Raw genomic sequence first — 22,956 nt, forward strand, 5'->3', positions numbered from 1 at the left:
GTTTGGACTTTCTCTCTCTAGGGTCATGTACTCATAAATGTTCAGTTCAATATTGAGAACTGAAGCTCAGTTTTTTTCTTTTTTTCTTTTTTCCCACAAGATAATGGAACACAGCAAATTTTATTCAAATTCTCCAAAATTTATACTCAATATGTTAATTACTTCTAAAATGTATGTACCCTTTATATAATGGTTTTGTTGTTTCACCTTTCTTTTATAGTTTTTCATCTTTTCTTTACAATTCTTCACTAGAAGCTAGTCTTGAACTATGAAGTGAAGAGCCTCTGACCTACTATTCTGGTTAAGTTTCTTCTCAATATTTATGGCTAAAATCTGGCTTCTAAACAAAAGTCTTTTGGTCTTTTCAATCACTTGCTGACTGGGTAAGACTGCATTGTTACCCATAACCACGTGACCTAGTTTAGAATCAATCTTAGCATCCAATCACAGATTTCTAATCAAATTTGCAATCCACCTTTCAGCTTTTTCTGGAGTCATGTTCAGTTTATCTGCCAACACGTTAATGCTGATACACTGGTGGATGTGACAAAAAGTTTCAGATATGAAGAGACGAGCATTTTGAATGACATCCTCAAGACAAGCCACCAAGAAGTCATTCACTAGCACAGATTCACATCCCCTCAGCTTTTTCTGAGACCCATCAAAGTCAAGGTTTACATATAAGCATTCGATAAACTCTGTAATTGGGTCTTGAGTAAGACTCCTGTCGAATAACTTGGACCAGATCTTTTAGCACCTGCGGGATTTTAGAACATCTTTGTTCATCATGACTGTACGAGGTCTGACAATTATATTCGTGAACTTGGTGCAACAATGTTGCTAATCTTTTTTTTATATCAAAGGGATTAGTCATTATGAATGTGTACCAACTGGACAAACAGTTAACCAAGTTTCCTATTTGGAAGTACTGAAAAGGCTGCGTGAAAAAGTTAGGCAACCTAAACTTTTCACCAACAATTCATGGCTCTTATGTCATGACAATGTACCAGCTCACACGGCACTGTCTGTGAGGGAGTTTTTAGCCATAAACAAATAACTGTTTTGGAACACCCTCCCTACTCACCTGACCTGGCCCCCAATGACTTCTTTCTTTACCCGAAGATAAAGGAAATATTGAAAGGAAGACATTTTGATGACATTCAGGACATCAAAGGTAATACAACAATACCTCTGATGGCCATTCCAGGAAAAGAGTTCCAGAATTCCAGACTAGGTGCTGGTGTCAGTGCATAGCTTCCCAAGGGGAGTACTTCAAAGGTGACCATAGTGATATTCAGCAGTGAGGTATGTAGCCCATTTTTAGGATGAGTTTGGGACCTTGTCAGACCTCATATATGAACACATTGTCCGAATTGCATTAAGATACCGTGGGTGGTAAAGGAAGAGATCAGTAATGTTATCTCATCCTTTGGGGTCATTGAAGGAAACAGAGACCAGAGAATGAGCCATGTTCTCTGCTGAAGAGACTGGAGTAGAGAACTCACAGTTAGTATTTATGGTCTCTTTTAACCGTGTAAGGTCTTTCATGGCTGCATTTCAATTTTGCATTAAAATTTCAGAGGCCAGTTTTCCCCACAGTGAACTCAAAGCATTTCTATCTGTTGCTGGAATCAGCACTCTAAAGAAGTTAAGATATTCTACTGCTCCAGACTGGTTCCCACATTCATATTGGAATGTTGCATATCTGTCGAGTGTATCTAAACACTCTCACCTAAAACCATGATTGTCCACCAGGTAGTCAAACAGTATCCGCCCGTCCCTGGTTGGCTATATTTGCCTTGTGGTTTCTGTATCTTCAAACATCTTCACAACTGGTTCTGTTTCTGCCTGAAGCTGCTTCAGTTGTGCAACAACTGGTGCTCTTTTTTCCTCTCAAAGCAGGAGGAATGTCATCAGGATAAAGGTTTTTGTGGATATCCATAGCAGACTATCATGTCGGTATCACTAAGAAGATCCAATTTCCCTTGTGATAATTCTTTTTCATTATATATCTCTTTTTCGGAGAGAAACTCAAGCAACAGAAAGACTAAATGCTGATCCAAAAAGTGTGCAATGTGAGTCGTCAAGTCGTATTACACTATCTTGTCAAGGAAAAAGCTGAAGCTCAGTGTTATGATGAAGCAAACCTGACTTTGTCATCATGTTTTATATTACTCACTTGCAGATTTTATGGTCCCATCTAACACTCTCTTCTCTGTGGTTATTTGAAAACTTATCCTGCTTTAACATGCTGGAGAGATAGCATGGTGTAAAAAAATTAGCATGGAATTTAGAGACAGATTATGAATCTCAACATCTGCGTAATGAACTGGGTGACCTGGGTCACTTCTGTAACATCTCTGAGTGTGTTTCCTCATTTGAAATTTAAGGGTAACATCTGTCTCATAGCAAGAGTCTGGTACAGTGCCTGATACATATCAATAGATACTTGAAAGATATTCCCCTTTTCTTAATGCATAGCCCTTTCTTACCCTTTCTATGCTGCTATGTCTTAGGTCCTGTAAAAATTTGTTGCATTTGATGGTTGTAAATCACATTTAAAATGACAAAGAAAAAACACTCAGCCATATGGCTTAGTGTATCAAGAACTATATTATATCTTATAGGACAGAATTCCAGTTGACTCTGGAATTCTGTTTGTCAGGTTTAAACACCCATTTCCTTTGAAACATTTGTGTAAGAATGAAGAAATGAAAGACATGTTTAAACAATCACATTTTTGACCAACCCTGAACATTGTCAGTTGTGCAAACTTTTCATTTTGAATACTTCTGATGTAAAAAATCATGGTGTAGGTTCATTTTTTTCCATGCATAATTCAGAGCTACCGCAATACAATGTTGTAGACTCTTGGAGCTCGAAGAAATCTTGATGATTTGTAATAAATGCAAGTGACAATGCCATGGGCTGTTATCTGGGACATTAGTTCCTCCATAAACCTGTCTGATAAGGAAACAGACTCAGTGAGTAGAAGTGGCTGACTCAAGATGTGGTGATAGGGTTAGTGATAAGTACATTGTATTAGTCTGCTCAAGGCTTATTCCTCATATGGCACTTGGGAGTCACCTGCCTCTCTGTTGACCAATTGGCAGCAGCAAGTCATGCAGGGAGGGACTTTCCATCCAAGAACCATGGCCCAGTTTGTCTGTTACCTTGCAGGAAAGGCCCTGGCACTGGTAAACACTGCCCTGACTTACTGAAATCCTCAATTGGCCACATTTTGGCATAGGCCAAGGTTGAGTTGGTTCCTCCAACCCCAGCTCAGGTCCCTACAGCTATTCAGAGCTTGAAAACAATAGTCAACAGTGCTCAAACTGGGAGCTTCAAACAGCTCCCAGTAAGGAAGCTCTGCTGAAGGAGGTGGCCACTGAGATGTGGATTTATGTGGTTTTATGTGGTTTTATGTGGGCGAGACCATAGGCAAGTGTGGCATCATTGGCTATAATGTTTGAAGACCAATCGTTAACATCTGTTTCTTTTGGGTTTATTATTTGAATGTTCTTGGATCATATGTGATCAGACTGGTATTTGAATAAAATGTGTCAAAATAATATTTTCTATATCAAACTCTGCATGGAAGGCCACATTTTCTCCTGACATTAAGTTGGATTGTGTTTTGCTTTAGTGATGTTAATATAGCTCTAAATGCATGTCTTTGCTTAGCCTGGAATTGGAAAGGATGTATGCAACTATACCAACCTGTTACGTACACTTATGAGGATAACATTTTAATTTGAAGTTGGAAATATGATATTTTATTTCCAGAAAAGTTGGGGAAAAGGCCTTGAGGAAACTAAAACTTGTTACAGCAGGAGAAATAGTAATACCATGTACCAAAGTTAAATCATATCAGTAGACTAAAGAATAAAATTTGGATGCTTTGCTGAAATCAGACAACACCTATGTCTATAAATGTAGGGATACTTGCTGGTATTCTATGTATCTTTATAACATCTTTAATGCCAGGACAAAGTGAATGAGAGCCATGACCTAATTTTTAATCTAATTTTGATATGTGTATTATTAATCTATCTGGTTTTGTGATTTTTAGAATCTATCTTTGCAAAAATAAAATATCCTATGGATATTGAAACAAAACAGGGTTATAACTCAGGGTCATCCATGGACCTAAAAAGTGTATTATGTCCTGAAATAAATTGAAGTGATTATAAAAAAAAAAAAAGAAGGACATGCACGGAGACTGGCTTCTCTGTCCTCTGACCTTCTGCCTATGCCCTTCAGTTGTGTCCTAGATTCACCTGCCCAGTGCAGCTAGAGTGATACATTGTGAGTTGAGCATATTTACAAAGCTGCCATATTTCTCTCTTGAACTACTAGGAAAGGTTCTGGCAGAGACTGAAAGTCCAAACAAAGTCACAAATGTTGGAAGCTGGGTCGAGCCAGGCAACACACTACAGGTGGCAGGTATGGGTGGGGAGACACATAGCTCAGAACTATAGATGGTCTCTTTTTAAAAAAAGATTTTATTGGGGAAGGGGAACAGGACTTTATTGGGGAATAGTGTGTACTTCTAGGACTTTTTTCCAAGTCCAGTTGTTGTCCTTTCAGTCTTAGTTGTGGAGGGTGCAGCTCAGCTCCAGGTCCAGTTGCCGTTGCTAGTTGCAGGGGGCACAGCCCACCATCCCTTGCAGGAGTCGAACCGGCAACCTTGTGGTTGAGAGGACACGCTCCAAACAACTGAGCCATCTGGGAGCTCAGCGGCAGCTGAGCTCAAGGTGCCGTGTTCAATCTTAGTTGCAGGGGGCAGAGCCCACCATCCCTTGCGGGACTTGAGGAATTGAACTGGCAGCCTTGTGGTTGAGAGCCCACTGGCCCATGTGGGAATCAAACTGACAGCCTTCGGAGTTAGGAGCACGGAGCTCCAACCGCCTGAGCCACTGGGCCAGCCCCTATAGATGGTCTCTTGAGACAGGCTCAGATGGGAGGTAACCAAGCGTCTGTATAGCAGCCACTGAGACTTGTCACTAAGTAGTACTGCAGTACCTTGACAAAGCATTGCTGATTGGAAATTAAAATGCATGGAATTGTAATTGTGTGGGGAATTTTCAAGAGGAAACAGAATCAACTTAGTGACACCATTTAGGCTCTTGTAGCCGAACACCAGATGCAAGGATTTTTCAAGGAAACCACAAGGTTCTCTTCTTTCCTGGCGCAGAAGTTTCAGTGCTGAGGTTGGTTAGAGGAAAGCTGTTATAGGAGACATTGCCAAGCCTGAGCAAGGAGGTGTCAGAGAGCTGTGTCCAAATTGGTGCAGACCCCGCCCTGGGACCAGCTGGACAAGCAGCCCTTTGCTTCTGTCCGGATCTGTTTGCCTGACTCACTGGTGGGGTTGGGGTCCTCAGGTTCTCCCACTGTCCCAAATCAAATATCTGCTGTACTGTCGGGCCCAGGGGACTTGTGTGTCCAGTGAGTCACTAGCTTTTTTTCTAACCCTGCTGTGTTGGGCTAGGTCAGTTTGTCCTGACCATGTAGCAGACATGAGACCAGACCTGCCTGGGCCCTTTGTCTTCTGGACAAGTGGCTCAGCCAGAGTCTCTTTTCCTGAGCTCAGATTTCTTCCATTAAAAACGTATATATAGAGAAATATAGTTTATGTCAGATGTGCTGTGAAGGCAAGGGTGCTGTGAACCAGTGTACGTTATACATGTATAAAAAAACGACCACGTCCTAATCCTGGAAGCTGTGAATGTGTTCCTTACATGGCAAAAGGACATGGCAGATGTCGTTGATTTGAGGACCTTGCGGTAGGGAGGTTACCCTAGATCACCTGGGTTGCCCAATGTAACGAATGACAAAGTTCCTACAAGAGGGACACAGAAGGAGTCAGAGTCAGAACAAGGAGATGCAGTGATGGAGCTAGAGGTTGGAATGACATACTTTGGAGATGGAAGCAGAGACCATGAGCCAAGGGTGCAGGCAGCCTCTAGAAGCTGGAAGGAGATTCTGCTCTTCAGTATCCAGCAGGGAGGCAGCCCTGGCACCACCTCAGTCTTAGACTACTGACCACCACAGCTATCACATAATTCTTACTGTTTTAAGCACTAAGTTTGTGGCAACTTATTACAGCAGCAATAGGAAACAACTGTGTATGTACTACATACATATTCATATATATTCTAAGTTTAAGAATTCAAGGAATATAAAACTTACATGTACTTGCACATATTACATAAAGTGAAAATAGCAATAACTTACACGAGTTGGGGTTACGACTGATGATTGTGGTCTCTGGAGTCAGCTCTGCCATGTTCTAGCATTGTGACTTGGGCAAGTCACTGAATCTCTTTGCACCTCAGTTTCCTCAATTCCAAAATGGACGTATGATCCTACCTTGTAACGTTGAAATAAGGGTTAAATGAGCTAATATATATATAAAGTACTTATAAGAGCATATGGCACGCCATTTGAAGCTGAACAATACTGAATGTCAACTATAATTTAATATATAGATAGTTACAGGATGTGGGGTACAGCATAAGGAATAGAGTCAATGGAATTGTAACAGCTGTATACGATGTCAGAGGTGTAGTAGGTTGGGGGAGGGGAGTTATCACTTTGTGAGGGATGTAAATGTCTAACTATTACATTTTTAAATTTTTTGTACAGCTGAAACTGATACAATAAAATAAAGTAATAAAATAAAATAAAATAGTATCTGGCATGCATTAAGCATCATATTATTAATTTTTTTTTAAAAATTTTTATTGGGGAATATTGGGGAACAGTGTGCTTCTCCAGGGCCCATCAGCTCCAAGTCATTGTCCTTCAATCTAGTTGTGGAGGGTGCAGCTCAGCTCCAATCCAGTTGCCATTTTCAGTCTTTAATTGCAGGGGGCGCAGCCCACCATCCCATGTGGGAATCGAACCGGCAACCCTGTTGTTCAGAGCTCATGCTCTAACCAGCTGAGCCATCCGGCCGCCCTATTCATCATATTATTATTATGCTTGTTTTTCAAATAAAGAAACTGAGGTTGACTTTCCCATGGTCATGCAGCTCTGACATGGCACAGCTGTGGTTGGAACCTAGCTAATTCAGCTGCAGTGTGGTTTCCATATCATACTTTTTCATCAATAAAAGGAAAAGTATCTTTTATGGGCTAGATGTTTGCGTTCCCTCGAAATTCATATGTTGAAGTCCCAACCCCCAGTACAGCTGTATTTAAAGGTTAATTAAGGTTAAGTGAGGTCATGAGACTTGGGTCCTAATTATATAGGAAAAGTGTCCTTAGAGCTCATTCCTCCTGCAACCCCCCCCACCCCCATCCCTTTTCCCATCCATGTGCACACTGAGATAAAGGCCATTGAGGAGATAGCAAAAAGATGGCTATCTACAAGCCAGGAAGATAGGCCTTACTAGAAACCAAATTTGCCAGCACCTGGATCTCGGACTTAACGGCCCTCAGAACTGTAAGAAATAAATCTGTTGTTTACATCACTTAGTCCATGGTATTTTGTTATGGCAGCCTGAGCAGGCTGATAATATTATCCTTCCCCGGGCCTCAATTTCCATTCCACAACCATATACTCCTGTTAACTATTTGGTATATACCCTGTCTGGGAGACAGACAGACACACACACACACACACACACACACACACACACACACACATACACACACAAACCTACACAAAAACTATGTAACTTGCTTATTCATTTAATATATCATGAACACCGTTTTTATAAAATTTATTTTAATTATCGAATAATACATAAATACATTCTTTTTAAAAAGTTAGAACATATGCTAAGGTCTCCTTTGGCCACCACTTTTAATCCTGGTCTTCTCCCTTATGCCTTGACATAACTACTGTTTGAATTTAGTGCATATCCTTTCATATCTTTCTTCAAGTACCTTTGCACACATGTACATGTATCCACAGTAACTGTATTGTGTTGTTGGTTGTTTGTGTCTATGTTCTTACATAATTTGTGTCGTACTGTAAAAATTATTTTGAAACTTGGCACTGTATCTCTGAGATCTGTTTATACTTACAGATTTGCTTCATTCCTTTGAACTTCTGAATTGCGTTCTTTCACGTGAATATATTGAATATGTTTGTCCACTCCATTATTGATGGACCTTTAGGTAATTTTCAATTTTGTGCGATCATAATGCTTCAATTAGTTTCCTTACCCAGCCTTCTTGCACGCATGTGAAAGTGGTTCCCTGGGTAGAGACCTAGAAGAGGAAATGCTGGGTCGTAGGATATGCATAGTTACAGTTTTAATAGACTGCCAAACGACCTCCCAAAGTGATGGTCCTCATTATAGTGTTTCCAGCAGTGTACGAGAGTACTCTCTTCTCTACAGCATCACCACCAACACTTGATTTTGTCAGTGTTTTAAATTTTGCAGATCTGATGAGTAAAATTAGAATCTTCTTGTTTTCATTTGCACTTAGAAAAGTTAATCAATTTAGGTAGTTGAGCAACTTTTCAAACTGGCTATTTGAATTTCCTCTTTTATGAATTGCCTGTTCCTATTCTTTCCCCTATTTTATTGTCTTGTTTACTTTTTATGATTTGTAGGAGTTCTTGTGAGTATCTTTCTGTCTAAATACATGCAGGTCTGCTTTAGTTATTTATTTTTGTAATGGTTGAATAGTATTTAACCCTATATATCAGGGTCAGCAAACCCTGAGCCAAATCTGGCCCTCTACATGTTTCTGTAAATAAAGGTTGTTTTTTTTTTTTTTATAGACATGGTCATGTCCATTCTTTTATGTATTGTCTGTGGCTGATTTTGTGCTACAACAACAGAGCTGAGTAGTTGTGACATGGCCCCAGAAAGGCTAAAAATATTTTTTATCTGGCTCTTTATGGAAAAAGTTTGCCCTGATATAGATAACTTATCATTTATTTCACCATTCCTCTTTTGATACATATAAGTTGTTTTCCATTTCCCATTATTATAAATAATCTGTAATTGCTATCATTAACACACACATTCCTCTCTGCAGATGTGAACATTGCCTTGGGCTCAATTCCTAGAAGTGAAATTGCTGGCTAATCAGAAGGCTGCGTTGACTGAAAATTGCTTATTTGAACTAGTGATGTGTCTGAATTGGAGGATATTTTACAGAAGTACAATTATTTCCTAGGAATAATGACAGCTTCCCATTATTTAGTACCTGCTACGTACCAGGCACTGTCCTACGTGCTTTACATATGTTATCTCATTTAATCCCCCTAGTATCCCTGAAATTGGTATTAATAACTGCCTTTTACATATGAGGAAATGGAGGTTCAGTGAAGCTGAGCCTGTCCAAGACCACAGAACTGCCATGTGGTAGAGCCAGGACTTGAACCCATGTCTCTGACTTCAGAACTCCCATATTTTCTACTACTCAGCGGAGTCACTCAGTGAACAATTAGGGGGTTCACACTATTGGCATAACATTGTATTATAAGTAACAATTTTGCACATTTGTTTTTTCAATGAACAGGAACCATTTGTAATTAATGCAGTAAGTTTCTGTAGACAGATGGGTTAAAGTAATTTTATAGACTCTTTAAAAACTGTTGACTTTCTTAAGCAAGGTAAACATTTCCTTTGCAATCTTATTTATGTTCCTATAAATAAAGCCACAGCTATGATGGAGTGGAAAGAATACTGGATTTAGAAATCCAAATTTAGAAAACCCATGGTTTCTGCCTTCTTCCAAACTTGCTGTGTGACCGTGGGCACATTTCGCACCCTCTCTATTCCTGTTTGTTCACAGAGTTGTGAGAAGTCAGTGTAAGGAGCTGTGAAGTACTTGCCACAGTGCCTGGCATGGAATCAGGGTACAATCTGTGAGGGTCCTCATGCCCTGAGGATATTTCCAGAAGGAGGGTTCAGTCCAATACACCTCAAGTACACTTCAGGGAGCTTTTTAAAGCTCTTGCCTGCTCCGAAGTCCTAATGTCATACTCTTGGCATAATAGTAACAGAGATGCCAGAGACTGTCCATTGCCAAGAATGAACCTAATGCCTGCAATAAAGAAAGCAGTAGCCAGCTTGTAACCTTTCCTGGCATTTAAATATTGCTGTACCTGGGCCATGCTCTTTTGCATGCTGAAAACCTTAAGACTAACAGCTAACATTTACTCAACACTTGCTGTATACCAGAGACCGTGCCAGTTGTTTTCATTCTTCTCACAAGGCTGGTAGATCAGCATACCTTCTGTTCCCTGTGAGGGATAGAACAGACGCAGAAATAGAGACCTAGACTGACGACAAAGAGGCAGATACTGAGTAGGTAGAAAAGCTAGGATTCAAATTCGCATTTCCTTGACACTTCCAGCCTGAGCATTTAATGTCCATGCTATACTGCACCCCCGCCCCGCCCCACCAGTTGGGAAGCCTTCCATAGGAGGATCCCTGGCTCGGACTTTATATGTGCTCATTCCAGATGCAGGCTTTGAGTTGGGAGGATTTGCCCTTGTAGGCATACAGCGCACCAGACTTGGGCATGCTCAATGGTCATATCTTAACATCTGGAGGGTAGGATTGCCTCTCTTGACCGTCTGGCGCCACGAATCAACATGTCTGCCTTAGACATATTGATTTTTCTTGCCCTCTCAGGGATGTCTACCCACACTTTGGAAAGCGAGATCTGACAGCTGACCATTTTGCTTTTAGCACTGCCTTTCTGCTGTCAGCGAAGGAGTCGCTTTCACCCCAGATTGCTGCTGAGCATCCATGTCAGAACCAGATCAATTTGTCGGTGCCACTCTATTGGGATTGCTGTCATTTTGGGGGTTTTAGCTGCCTCCCAGACCATCATGTTCGCAATATGAGCTCCAAATGGCCTGGAACTCGTCTTTTATGGCCTCTGCCAGATTAAACATTTAGAACATAATATACCCGGCTTCAAAAACAATTGCGCAGCCGCCCAACCAAGCAGCATATTGATTTTAATTTAAGCAATTGCACAAATTTTCAGGTCTTAGGAGGGACTCTGGGGCTTCAGACTGCCAGTGGCTCATGATCCTTCTCCCTCCCCACTCCTACTTCTTTACTTGGGGCTGGAAGAGCCTAGAAAACGTGGGGCAGGAAGCATAGGCCTCCTTCAGTATACCATGTTTTCTCTTTTGGAATTGAGACCATCTCAGCCTCAGTTCTCAAACTGCTATGCAGTAGAAAGGCAGCAACGTAACATAGGAATAGTGTGGACAAAACTGTGTTCAAATCCCTGCCTTACCATGGAATGGCACATGACCTTGGGCAAGTCATTTCAACCCCTGGACCTTGGGCTTCTCATCAGTAAAATGGGGCAATGAGGACATTTAACTCACAAAACAGATCTTAAGATTAATTATTAAGCACCACAAGATCCTTAATAAAAATTCAGTGAAAAAATGGACTACTCTGTACAACATATAATGCTTTTTCATTAAGTGACTAACCATGACAGAATATTTTAATGCCCAAGGAGGGTTTTTTTCCCACCCCAAGGAGGCTTTGCTTCAACAACCACTGCATGCAGACAATGGGCACTGGTACATTTTGCATTTTGGTAAAGATAGTGGCATCCTACATACAAGGTTGATGATGCATAGCTTCGTTAATTAGTCAATTCCACGGACTCGGTCATTAATACCCGTCCCCAGGCAGCTTCCACTTGTTCATCCAACATACATTTGCCGAGTTCTCACCTTGCTAGGTGTTGCTGCATAACTGTGAATAAGTCAGAGTGTTTGCCTGAAGACACACATAATGGTAATTTTAATGCACTGCTCTAATGGCTGTTCCCAAAGAAACATCTGCCAAGGCTGAAGAATGCCTTTCCAGGTCTGCTTATTCCCACCGTCTCAGGGGGACTCACAGTAGCAGAGCTGCTAGGAACCGAAACTCAAATACAGTGGCTTAAACACATTATCAGGTTGTTTTGTGACTTGTAAAAGAAGTCTGGAGGTCGAGAGCTAGGGCTGAGGAGCTTCAGCTCTCAGGTCAGCATGCCAGCGGAAAGAAGCGAAGGGTGAAGGGACAAAAGGTGGTCACTCTCAGCTGTCGGCCTTCTTAAAAGTGGTTTCCGGAAGCCCTGGCCACTTACCTCTTTTTAAGGTCGTGCCAGTCTGTTAGCTGGGCACTTTGCTGCCTCTTACAGAAGAGGAAGGGAGAGTGGCTACTGTATAGACAACTGGTGGGCATTGCAACATCCACCCAATAGAACGTTGGATTTTTCTACCGCCTTGAGATTTCTTACATCTGTTTAAAAATAAAGATGAATGAGAGACGTGTGAGACTGAACCAATGACCAAGTTTTGTGGTACCATTTGTGGCTTCCAATAGCATGGTTCATGTTGATTTGCATTCCTGGTGTGATGAGTGGGGACGAACAGGGTGAAAGATGAAAGTGAGATGGAGTGGCTAAGGGGATTGGAGGCCGACTCAGAAGGAAGTGGTTTCTTTGGGGGAGGCTTTGGGAATGGAGCTCATGGAAAGCTGTGTCTCCTGCAATCAGAGGAGCTACTTTCCCTGTCTGCAGCTGAAATGGGGAAAGCTAGAGAGAACAGCAGGAGGTAGTTGATATTGGGGCTATTTCTTTGTCTAAGATTTCCTGACCTGAATCTATAACAGCAGTCAATGGAGTTTTGCTACTTCAGCAAACTGCCTGAGAAGCCCCAAACCACTGGGATGAGTTTTGGCTCTCAGAAATGAGCCTGGAATTTATGCTATCAGCCTCTTATCTTTCTAAATTGACCTGTCATGATGGTATGAAGCAATTGTGTCTTTCAGATCAGAATAACTTTATGCTTCAAAAAAGCTTCTAACTCTGGTTGCAGAGAAATTAGAATAATGAATAGAGTTTGATAAGTGAAAATCTAACTTTGCCTGCTTTCAGAGAAATAGCTGAATGTCAGCCAAAAATGAATGTTTCAGTACCTTGGAGAGTTTGATAAATGACAGATACTAATAACCCATTTTGTGGAGAGGTGCTCAGAGGTAAGGGGAGACATAGGCAGTGGGGCCTGCTGCCCCACTCTCACATTGTTCTCACACAAAGCTGTTGACCTCATAGCCATTATGGAAGCCCACACATTCAATGGGCTGTCCTTCATCCCCAGTGAGTGCTCGCAGACACCCCAAATTCTGCATGTCCCAAACCATCTATCGTCCTTCCCCCTAATCTCTGTATTCCATCTAAATTAGAACTCTGGGTGGCATTCTCAACTCTACTCCATACACCCAATTCTGATCAACCACAAAGTCCCACTAATTCAAATTTTTCAAAAATTTTTCAAATTTTTCTCGTCCGTTTTCTCCTTTCCACCCTTAGTACAATGGCCTGGTTCAGATTTTTCTTTCTCCTGTTCTACTGCCAACCTTCCAATGGCTACTTCCCCTCATCTATGTTTTTTTTATGCATGTGATGTTCCCACTGTCTGTATAAAATTCTTCAGTGGCTCCCTTTGCCCTACGTGATAACATCCAATCCCTTTAAGGATGGCTTAGTCTGGTAATCTATCACAGAGGTAGTGGAGTGTGGCAGTTAGGAGTATGTTTACCCACAGCCAGACTACCTTGGTATAAATCCTGGCCCTGCTGCTTGCTGTGTGGTTTTGGACAGTTACTTATACTGCCTGTGACTTGGTTTTCTCATCTGTAAAATGGGGATGCTCACCTCGTTAGGTGGCTATGAGAATTGAGCAAATAAATAAAATAAATGTGCTCTCTCTCTCTCTCTCTCTCTCGCTCTCTCGCTCTCTCGCTCTCTCTCTCTCTCTCAGTAGTGCCAGCCACATTGTAAGCACTTTGCTATTGTGATTCCTTTCCTATACACTGTGCTCCACTACACCTTGTGGCTGCCTCCTCTCAGTCAGGCTATCCCTTATCTTTGTTCAACTAGCCTTCATTCACATTTACCCATCTGCCTTGAAAGTTCTCCTCACCTGCACCTGGCCAACTCCCAGCCATCCTCTGTGAGGTCAGGAACTGCCTCCCAACCTCCCATGATACCTCAGGCACATCCGTGGCTTCACATTTTCACCTGATCTACTTACCAGCCTATTTTCCCCACTAGCTCATGGAGAGGAGGGGTTGTATCTTCTTCTTCTTATTTTTTAATCTCCTGCCCCTAGCTCAGTGATTGGTATTTAGAAGAAATGCAATTACACTTTGTGGACTGATGAAAAACCCCACCATTGGAGCTACCTTTTTAAACATAGATCTGATGACAACTTTTGTCTACCCAGAAATGTTTATTCTGAAACAATGAGGACTATATTCAGAATAAACTACAAGACTGGCAATTCACTTCCATGAAGGACAAGAGAGAGGCTGGCTGGAGAGCTGTTTAACTCAGGTGACCTAAGATGATATCGCGAGGAAGAACAGAAATCGTGAGGTAGAGAAGCAAAGTCCCAGCTGGGTGATTGTCATGCTTTGTTAGCCACTTCTTAAGGAAACAACTACCTTAACTCTCCTTCTGACAAGCCAGTTCTGCCTACTGAATCCCATCTGCTCATTGGGAACCTGTTGGCATCAGAACTTTCTTCTCTCTGTCAGGTGACGATAATGATCTAAGATGATAGAGCTGTCAATCATGTCCCCAGGAGGCCATTGAAAACCAGGGAGAGTAAGCCCCACTGTAGGGCAGTGACACCCAGTCCTGGCTGTACACTAGAATCACATGAGCATCATCCGAACCTCACCACGTCTGAGCAATACTCACAACTGAATCAGAATGCCAAGTGGTGGGACGCAGGGATCAGTGATGTCTAAAATTGTCCAGATAATTCCAATATACAGCAAGGTGGGGAACCACTATTGTAGGAGACGAGTGGTGCTGGGCTGGGTGGGAAGAAAGAATTAAAGTCATTACCCTGTCCTTTTTCTGGGCCATATGTGCTTCTTTCTTAAAAAACATTTACAGATGAAGCTACTTCCCCAAATCTAGTCCTAATAAGCAATTTGTTGTTTACGCTCTAGCTTTTATTCATCTGTTTAGTTTGTATGTTTGTCAGGGTAATTTGGGCTGGTCAGTATTGTGGTGACCTAGAGCATAAGTTCCATCTTAGATGGTAGATCAGGCAGGTTCTTAGTTGCAAGCAACACAAATCAACTTTGGTTAAGCAGAAAAGGGATTTTTAAAGAAAGTTTTTATAACAAAAAACCCCACATAAGTATACATACCATAAAATTTGAAATTTTAACTATTTTTAAATTTACAATTCAGTGGTATTAATTATGTTCACAATATTGTGCCACCATCACCACTATTTCCGAAACTTTTTTATCACCCCAAACAGAAACTCTGTACCCATGAGGCAGTAACTCTCCATCTCCTCTTTCCCCAGCCCTTGGTAACCTGACTCCTACTTTCTGTTTCTATGAATTTGCCTATACTAAATATTTCATATAAGTGGACATATTTGTGGGTTTGGGGGTCTGACTTACTTCGCTCAGTATAATGTCTGCAAGGTTAATCCAAGTTTGCTTCTGTATGGTTTTCCTTTTAATGGCTGAATCTATTCCATTGTATGGATATATCACAATTTGTATATCCAAGAAATGGAATTTTAAAAATAATATTGAGTAGATTCTGTAGGGAAAGCCTGGAGCCAATGTGGGGCTTTAGGTCCTGTAGGCATTTTGCCCCAGAACTAATAATGCCTGGCTGTAGAATCGAAGCTGCCGACTGCTCTAAGCCAGTTCCCTCATCTGTAAAATAGGGATAAAGAATCTTGTTTAATCGTTTGAGATAATCCATGCCAATCACTCAGCATAAACTGTGACACAAATAAAAGAGTGCTCATGAATGTCACCTATTATTATGGCTTGCAAAAATCATTGTTTATGCTTCTTCCTAATACAAAATCAAACAAGTACAACTTTTTCTAAAACATCTTCTCCTAAGGAAAGACATAAAACTAAGTTGCTTTTTTTTTGTACATGACTTCAATTGATTAGGGTGGGGAGGGGGGTGCTTGGAACATCCTGACTAAGAGAGATATTACCCTGGTCAGTCCAGCCTGATATCTTCTTTAGATGGGGGGCAACTTCAGGGCTTTCCTTTCCAAGTATAAGTCCACACCATAGAAGCATGAAAGGGCCAGGTGGGTAAAGAAGATGTCTGATGAAAGGGAGTAGATATAGTTCCTTTTGCACAGGAAGCCCTGTTGGCTCTAACTGGACTCCTGTGCAATGGAAACTAGTTTTAGACTGGGGGATGTTGTGGTCCTTTGGAAGCAGATGGGCCTGGATTAAATTCCCGACTGTTGTTTACTTGTCAACTTTATAGGGCTGACAGAGGTCATATGTGGGACCTGCGCTTATGGGTAGCTCCCAGGACATCTACTGCCTGAGAATGCTATGGGCAGTTGTGCCAGCATGGAACCCCCCTGAAGAAGCTGGGACATGTGACTGAGGTGTGTTGTTGCTCATTAGTCGGTCACTCCCTCTGGTCTCTCTGCATGAGTCAGCTCAGACATCTTGGCAGTGCAGAGCCTTTGGTGTGGTCTTTCAGTATCATCCTCAGCAAAGAAGGAGGGTGACAATTTTCTATCCATTCCTGGTGGAGATCCAGTAATTCTGGGTAGAGCCTCAAGCCACCTTGAGCAACCTTGAAATGTAGCTCTGCCCTCTGATTCCCAGAAGTGTTTTATTTAGTTGTGAAATTGATTTTTTTGTATATGTGTAAACCCTGCTAGAACAAAATAATCTTCACCCACAATTCAGATGCACTGAGAAATCCACCTGGTATGCTGCATTTCCTCTTTGCTCTGGCCGCTGACCAGCAAGGCTATGGCAGGGCTGGCAGTACCATGAGAAGGTGTTTTCTGAGACTTCTCACCGGCACTCCTAACGGTGGCTCATGGGACTACATTGCAATAATGACTATAACAGTGGTGATCTCTCACACAGTACAGATCATTTAATTTACTCTTTTCAAAAACCTTTTGTGTCTGGCATGTGATGGAAGACTAGCCTCCTTCTTATAGATGTGGAAATTGGAACTCACACATCGATTGCTCACAGATGGCACATCTGGGGTCAGCATACACACTTCCAACTTCTGGTCCAGTGGTCTCTTTATTTCCCCCACTATGAGCTGGGCAATGTGGAACTCCAGATTTTATTGACTTGGTAGTCACCTGACCTCCCTATGCCTGGGAAGGGAGCAAATCTGTGATCTTTCTTTCTCTCTATCCAAATTTCCAAAGAAGAAACAACTCTCCACCAGAGCAGGAGTCTGAGCCTATTTTGAAGGCAGTGGGGTGTACAGGTGGCTCATTGCCTGTGCTCGGGGGCAGCAGTAAATTGATATTTGCTGATCTCCAAGCCTCTGGCAGAGATGGGGAGGGAAGGCCGGAAAAGTGACAGTTCTGTAAATAACCACACCTGGTTCTAAGAGCAGAAAGATTGGCATGTCCCTGTAGTCTCATCAATTACCATCAACCTTTGCAAAGGGAGCCCCAGGAGAAAGAATCTCTTCACACTCTTATGATTATTTATAGAAAACTCATCCTGTCCACACTCTGGAAGGAGTATGGTTTGCTCAGCAGCAGTGTCCTTCCAGGTTTGTTTACATTCTTCCAGGCCCCGTGGAATGCATCCTTCTGCCCCTCCACTACATGGAGCAGAGGGGATGCCCAACACTGGGACATAACGAAGATATGGGAAGAAAGACATGGGTAGGATGCCTGAATTTCTCAGTTAGATTCATGTTTTTCCCAGCAAACACTGATTGAATAGCCACTTTGCTGCTGAAGGAAGCAATTCAACACAGTTGTTAAATAAACATGCTTTGCAAGTGGATAGACCTGGATTTAAATCCCAGATCTTCCATGTACAAGCTGTGTGGCTTTGGTTAAGTTACTGAAAACGTCTGCCTCCATTTCCTCATATGTAAAATGGGATAATAATACTTCCTGTCAGGGTCATTGTGAGGTTTGAATGCAAAGGGCTAAGCAGTGCCTGACATAGCAGGTGGTAGTTAGATATACGAGGTCTGACCATTCAGTTTGCGAACTGATCCTAGAAAAAGTGCTACATGCCTCATTGCTGAATATCATTATGGTCACCTGTGAGGTACTCCCCTTGGGAAGCTATGCACCGACACTAGCGCCTAGTCCACCCTTCAAAGCAATTTTGGAACTCTTTTTCTGGAGTGGCCGTCAGAGCTGTCATCATATTACCCTTGATGTCCTGAATGTCATAAAAATGTCTTCCTTTCAATATTTCCTTTATCTTCGGGTAAAGAAAGAAGTCATTGGCCAGATCAGGTTAGTAGGGAGGGTGTTCCGATACAGTTATTTGTTTACTGGCTAAAAACTCCCTCACAGACAGCGCCGTGTGAGCTGGTGCATTGTTGTGATGCAAGAGCTGTGAATTGTTGGCAAAAAATTCAGGTCCTCTAACTTTGTCGTGCAGCCTTTTCAGCCCTTCCAAATAATAAACTTGGTTAAATGTTTGTCCAGTTGGTACAAATTCATAACGAATAACCCCTCTGATATCAAAAAAGTTAGCAACAGCATTGCAACAAGTTTGCGGACATAATTGTCAGACCTTGTATTTTACCTATTCTTTTTTTTAAATTTTAAATATGGAATGCTTTACAAATTTTCCTGTCATCCTTGCCTTGGGGCCATGCTAATCTGCTCTGTGCCATTCCAATTTTAGTATATGTGCTGCTGAACTGAGCACTGGTGTCTATTCTTATAAGACACTGCTAGTTAGTGTGTGTGTGTGTGTGTGTGTGTGTGTGTGTGTGTGTGTGTGTGCATGATTTTGATAGAAACCTATGGACAGGATAGGTCAGAAAGGTCAGAAGGGACTTCTTGGTGGGAGAGCTGATTGAGCTACTTGAGTGTCTGAGGTATGTTACTGCACATACCAGCAAGGTACCCACCACCTGATTGTGGGTTGGCAGGATGCCTGAGAACAAGTTTTAGGAAAAGCTGTTTTAGCCTGGGAAGGTGACGTGGGCTGTCACTGTCCAGTGTTAAGGCGTGGCAGCCTCTTCAGATGGAGAGTTCTGTTGGCATGCCACACTCTGAGTGGAGCATTTGTATAACAGCTAATCCAGCCCCCTCAAAAGTCAGGCTGCCTAAAGTGACAAAAAGAAAAGATACATTTTGGGTGAATTATCTGCAGTGAAAGGATTTTCCAGTCAGTGTTCAAATTTGTCTTCATGTTTTCCCAGTTGAATTAGGATCTAAATAAGATTCACACATTGCAAGTGGTTGATATTTCTCTTTGCCTCTTCAATTAATATGTTCCCCAAATATTTTTATCCCTTTACAATTCTTTTGTTGAAGAGACTAGGTTATTTCCTATTTTCTAAGAAGGACTGCATCCCTGTGATGTCATCTGCCTTGCTCCTTTGTCCCCTATATTTCCTATAAAACTGCAGTAAGATCGAGTGACCATTTATTTGCAAAAATACATTGTAGGTGTTGTCCTGTGCTTCCATCAGCTGGCACATATTGACTGGTTGTCTCTTCTTGTGATGGAACAGCCATTGATAATCATGGCTCAGATCCATGATTTCATTTATGTGTTCGCAAAATGGTGGCATTCTATCTTTCCTTCCTCATTTATTACATGGACTATTTCTATGGAGAATTGTTTTCTCATCAACTGTGTGGTTACCTCATGATATAATTTAATCAGGAAAAGCAGGTTCAATGCTTGATTCTTTCCCTGTGCTTGCCAGCATTCAGAATCATGAGTTTGGTTCCTTATATCTTCTAGAGGTGACCAGTGAGATTTTTTTGTTTTATAATATCATGAGGAACTCATGAATCTAAACATAGTCTGTGTGTTTCAATCCATGGCAGCTATTGTTCTTTCTGAGGCTCAGATTTTCCCATCTCTGGCCCATGGGAGCCTCTTTCCTGAGTTGCTTCCCTAGTTCTGACAGGAGCATGTGCCCAGTGGTCATTGTTAGGTTCATTGCTTTCTGGAAAGGAAAGCTATCCAAGCTTGGAAATAGAAATGTTTCTTTTTCTTTTTAAATTAAAATTGATTGGGGTGACAACTGTTAGTAAAATTACATGGGTTTCAAGTGTACATTTCTATAATACCTCACCTATAATCCCATTGTGTGTTCACCACCCAGAGTCAGTTCTCCTGCCATCACCATATATTTGATCCCCTTTACCCTCATCTGCCACTCCCCTCCCTCCTTACCCTCTGGTAACCACTAAACTATTGTCTGTGAAAACAACAAAAGAACAAGACAAACAAAGAAAGAAAGAGAAATATTTCTAAAAGAGAAAACATGTTATAAGTATATACTGATATTTTCAATTCAAACAGGATTATAGGGCTTTGTTTAACTTCTTATTTTGAATCTTTTGCTCTTGTGCTGAAAATCTTGGTTCTTAATGACACAGCATTATTGCTTATTTGCTTTATATTACATGGGGATGCCACAAAATGTATACAAGTGGACACTTTGGTCACTTTTGGTCAACATTGCTCAAGCCGTATTTCGCCATAATCAGAAGTATCTGGATGCTGATGGTAACCACTTGTAATTGCAGACGTCAAGCGTGACTTGCGTTCATCTGTTGTTATCAGTATATATTGAATATTAGAATTGTAATACAGTTTTCCTTTCTTAAAATCTGTATACATTTTTTGGAACCTCTGTATACATTTTATTATATATATGTATATATATACATATATATACATGTATATATACGTATGTATATATATATGTATATATATATAAACAATGCCAAAATATTATTATTTGCAATTCTTATGTATATCTCACTAGAGACGCACAGTTGAATTACTGTATTTTCAAAGCATTTAAAATAAAATATCTCTGCATCAGTAAGCTGTCAACTCAATGTACAGTTAGATCCATTTATTTTATTTTACCTTTGACTTTAGGAATTTCCTTTTTCCATTGTGATTTAATGTTATTTATAATCACCTAAAACATTTTCATGGTTCTAAAGTCAAATATTAAAAACAAGGTCTTATTCAGAGAATTACAGATTCTATACCAAGCTCACCTTCCTTTTTTCTCCTTTCCCTTTAGCCACAATTTCATTTACTTTATGGTTGATCCTTCCAAATTTTTTTTTACATAAGCAAAATCATACATGAATACATACTTATATACTTACATCTCTCTCTGTTGGATGTGTGTGTATATACACCTTCTCTTAAATAAATGGTAGCTTATTAATATACATACTTTAGTCCACATCCCCCCCCCCCGACTTATCATTATATTCTGGAGATCATTCCATAGTAATATACATTCCACATTCCTTTCTATAGTTGCATAGTACTTCACTATTTGAATGTACCAAAAGGGGACTCAACTAATTCCTTGATGGACATGTGGGTTTTTGCTCTTACATAAACATGTGTTCATGCTTTTGTAATTCTGTCAGTATCTCTTTAGGACAGATTCCTGAAAACAGACTTCCTGGGTCAAAGGGCCAGAGTGCCTGTGTGATTTTGCTAGATATTGCCAAACTCACCTTCATAGGATTTATACCTTTTTGCATTCCTTCCAGCATTGATGGAAGTGTCTGTTTTCTCAAAGCCTGGCCAAAAGAGTGTCAGTCGTTTGGATATTTGCCACTCTGATAGGTGAAAAATGGTATATTACTGTTTTTATTTTGCCTTTTTCTTACGATGTGCACAATCAAGGTCATTTCGTATAGATAAAAGGCATTTGTATTCACTTTTCTGTACGCATCCCAAGCCTTTTTTATAGCATTATTGCTCTTTCATTCTTTCTTTTTAAGTTTTTTTCCCTATATTAGAAGTTTCAACCCTTTATCTATGATAAAAGTTGAAAAATTTTCCCCAGTTTGTTATTTGTATCTTTACTTTATGATGTTTTTTGCTTTGCAAGTCAAAATTGTTAGTTTTGGTATATTGACCTGAAATCTTGTTTAATTCCCTTATTAATTAGTAGATTTTTTTTTTTTTTTGGATAGATATCTTACATATACAATCATTCACTTCTTCCTTTCCAATCTTCATGCTTTTTTCTTGCTTTTCTGCATTGGCTGGGACCTTCGAGTAGACAGCTGATTTTAGAGGAAAATGTTTCAGGTTTTGCCATTATGTATGAGATTAGTTTTAGGTTTTTCATAGATACCTTTTAACAACTTAGTAGCTATGAAAATGTACCTTTCAGATTTCCAAGTGTTGGAAGCTTAAAGACCGAGAGCCCCAGCAGCTGCATTCTGAAGTCCATTAGTTTGTTTGTGCTGAGGCCACATTTCCCAAAGTCTTCTTCCTGCCAATGCTTAGGATATGTGGAATTCCTCTGCTGGGTAACTTTGGCTTGAGGACTCCCTGATGGCTTTGTTTCTCTAGAAGCTGCACTGCAGTTTCAGATGCTCTACACCATCTGCTTTCTTCCCCTCCCCCTTCACCTGCTCATATTTGTATCGTGATCTGAAAAGTCTCTCTCATTCTCTTCCAGGTCTTCTCCTTATTTCCTTTTACAATATTTTCTCTAATAAACTTTCTTGCAATGCTAGTCCTGGCTTGGTGTCTGCTTCTCAAAGACCCATATTAACACAGAGATTAAGAAATTCTTTTTCTCTTTCTAGTTTGCTGAGAGGTGTTTTTTTTTTTCCTTAATTATGAATAGGTGTTGAATTTTGTGACAGGATTTTTCTTTATTTACTAAAATGATCATAAGATTTTTCTCCTTTTTTATTGTTAATATGGGTACATTGATTACTTTTTGAAAGTTAAGCCAACCTTGCATTCCTGAGGTAAACCCTCAGGTTTTAGTTAGTCATGAAGTTTTATCCTTTTTATATACTATTGTATCTTATTAGCAGTCTTTTCTAGGATTTTATATCTATGGGGGAATATTGATCTGTAATGCCTAAGTCTTTATTTGTTTTGCTACTAAGGTTATTCTGGTCCCATAAAATGAGTTTGGAAGTGTTCTCTCTTCCTCTATTTTTAAAGAGTTTTTGTAAAAT

General features: G+C 40.6%; 2 pseudogenes across 2 annotated transcripts; one reads left to right on the plus strand and one right to left on the minus strand.

Moving 5' to 3' along the window:
- Positions 1-255: 255 nt before the first annotated feature.
- Positions 256-2,093, minus strand: LOC308503390 (eukaryotic translation initiation factor 3 subunit E-like; annotated as a pseudogene). The gene is made up of 2 exons: positions 1,349-2,093; positions 256-802 (listed from the first exon to the last, which is right to left on the minus strand). The product of its transcript is annotated as a eukaryotic translation initiation factor 3 subunit E-like (transcript).
- Positions 2,094-3,152: 1,059 nt separating this feature from the next.
- Positions 3,153-3,473, plus strand: LOC308503934 (ATP synthase subunit g, mitochondrial-like; annotated as a pseudogene). The gene has a single exon. The product of its transcript is annotated as an ATP synthase subunit g, mitochondrial-like (transcript).
- The last annotated feature ends 19,483 nt before the right edge of the window (positions 3,474-22,956 follow it).

Source organism: Rhinolophus hipposideros (genome assembly GCF_964194185.1).
Source record: "Rhinolophus hipposideros genome assembly, chromosome: 10".
Classification (NCBI taxonomy): domain Eukaryota; kingdom Metazoa; phylum Chordata; class Mammalia; order Chiroptera; family Rhinolophidae; genus Rhinolophus; species Rhinolophus hipposideros.